At 47.8% G+C, this 2,672-nt stretch overlaps 1 pseudogene; it reads left to right on the top strand.

Annotated features, from left to right (window-relative positions):
* The first annotated feature begins 643 nt into the window (after positions 1-643).
* LOC134739358 (C-terminal-binding protein 2-like) lies at positions 644-1,949 on the top strand (annotated as a pseudogene).
* Positions 1,950-2,672: the final 723 nt, after the last annotated feature.

The raw sequence follows: 2,672 nt of genomic DNA, 5'->3' as shown, positions 1-2,672 counted from the left end.
ATCTCATCAAAAGATTGCAGGGCATACAGAGAAGGCAGAAAACAGAGAAAACATGTCCCAATTAAAGAAATAAAATAAACCTACAAATATTGACCTTTAAAAATCTTTGTTGATCTTGAAAGGTCAAAATCTGTAGGTTTATTATTTTGTTGTTGTTTTTGTTTTTGCATTATATAGTTTAAAAAATCAAAATAATTATCAAAGCCGCTTAATGAGACCGGCACTCCTCCGGTACGCGGGGCACCGGGAAAGGAGGAGCCTGGAGACCATGCCGGACACATTGGTGGCCCCAGGCTCAGAGCAGGAGCAAGGACCAGGCTGCACCGGGCCAAAACCGCCTCCACTTCCAGCGTTCGCGGACTCCAGGAGCTCCAGACCTGGGGTCGTGGTGAGATTCTTTGATTGATTGTGTGATGGTGGCTGAGTTGCAAGCAAACAGGTTTCATCACCTTAAATTGCTTTGAACAAATTAACCTGTATTCCCTTACAAAGATGGACAGCCCATCGTGTGAACTATAGATTTTCTGAACAAATTTATATTGGATTCATAGTGGTGTCATGCACGCAGACGCCTCCGAGTTCCCCTAAGTTCTTAGAGGACTGCTTTGCCTTTTGATCTGAGAATTGCAAAGTTCCCTAAAGAATGACATTTGTGGATAAGCGCAAACTTAAGAGAGAGCGATTGGACAGAATTTGTGTAGGAATTCGCCTCCAGATCATGAAAGGCCCCCTGCACCCCCGCCCTGTGGTGGCGCTGCTGGACGGCCGCGACCGCATTGTGGACATGCCCATCCTGAAGGACCTGGCCACCGTGGCCTTCTGTGACGTGCAGTCCACGCAGGAGATCCACGAGAAGGTTCTAAACGGAGCCGTGGGCGCCATGATGTACCACACCATAACCCCCACCAGGGAGGACCTGGCAAATTTCAAGGCCCTGAGAGTGATCGTGCGGGTGGGCAGCGGCTACGACAAAGTGAACCTCAAGGCTGCTGGCGAGCTCGGAATTTCTGTGTGCAACATCCCGTCCGCAGCCGTGGAAGAGACAGCCTACTCCACTATCTGCCACATCCTCAACATGCACCAGAGGAACACATGTTTGTAACAGGCACTGTGGGAAGGCAAGCGGGTTCAGAGCGTGGAGCAGACCTGCGAGGTGGCCTCGGGAGTGGCCCGCGTTCGTGGGGAGACGCTGGGCCTCATCGGCTACGGTCGCACGCAGCAGGCTTTTGCAGTTCCAGCCACCGCCTTTGGATTCAGCGTCATATTTTATTACCCCTACTTGCAGGATGGAATCGAGCTGTTCCTGGGCGTGCAGAGGGTCTACACACAGCAGGAATTGCTGTATCAGAGAGACTGCGTCTCCTTGCCCTGCAGTCTCAGCGAACATAAACACCACCTCATCAATGACTTTACCATAAAGCAGATGAGGCAGGGAGCATTCCTTGTGAACACAGCCCGTTGTGGCCTGGTGGATGAGAAAGCCTTAGCACAGGCCCTCAAGGAGGGCAAGATACGAGGGGCAGCCCTCGACGTGAATGAGTCGTAGAACTTTAGCTTGGCTCAGGGTCCATTGAAGATGTCCCGAATCTCATCTGCACTCCTCACACTGCCTGCTACAGCGAGCAGGCGTCACTGGAGATGAAGGAGGCAGCTGCCACCGAGATCCTCTGAGCCATCACAGGTCTCATCCCAGGAAGCTTAAGAAACTGTGTGAACAAGCAATTCTTTGTCACATTTGTGCTTTGGTCAGTAATAGACCAGCAAGCAATTCATCCAGTCATCGTGGGCATGGCTCCAGGAGGACTTCCTGCATCCAATGAAGGGATCATCCCTGGATGCATCCCGGTGACTCACAACCTCCCGACAGTGGCACATACTTCCCAAACGCCCTCTCCCAACCAGCCCACAATCACGGGGACAATCGAGAGCACCCCAACGAGAAATATTAGAGAATGCCGGAGGTTAATCATTCTGATACACTTGGGAACAAAGACAGTGAAAAATAGATGAACTAACAGAAAAAGAATCTGACGCTCTTTTTAGCTGATTCTGGACATATACATCATTGATGTTGCAGTGTTAAAACTACAAGAGTTAGAAAACTGAAGATGTCGTCTGCTTACGGATGCTCTGAAAGAATAGGGTGTGATTTATTAACCATCAACTTCCGTTATTGTGTGTTAAGTTTTTCATCTGTGAGTCAAATCACAAAGAATAAATAGAACTTTTTCCTTTATCAGTCCCTTGGGCAGAGCAGGACTGGGACACCCTGCTCAGAATGTTGCATCAAGAATTCAAACATCAAAATAAAAACCATGAGGAGGAAATCCACATCTTGTGACTTGAGTCCCTTCAGTCTACAGGGACTGGTTACTGCTTTTTGCTAATAGGAAGATCACATTACTAGAAAATGTGGAGTAAACTGTTTGCCTGTGTTAGACATCTGCACGCATAGGATTGAAGACAGTGCCGGCTCCTGTACAGAGAAACGTCTCTCACATCTGAACTGCATACTGAGCATGTATTTAAAAGCCTCCGATAATGCAAAAAATAAAAATAAAAAATAAAGCAGTATTAAATTTCACAAGCTCTTTGTAATCGAATATATTTTCTCAGTTTCAGATGCTCTGCTATTTTATTGAGTGGGAAGTCTTGCACTAAAAGGGTTCAAG

Source organism: Pongo pygmaeus, chromosome 23 (genome assembly GCF_028885625.2).
Source record: "Pongo pygmaeus isolate AG05252 chromosome 23, NHGRI_mPonPyg2-v2.0_pri, whole genome shotgun sequence".
Lineage (NCBI taxonomy): Eukaryota > Metazoa > Chordata > Mammalia > Primates > Hominidae > Pongo > Pongo pygmaeus.
This window is presented reverse-complemented; position numbering and strand designations above follow the sequence as displayed.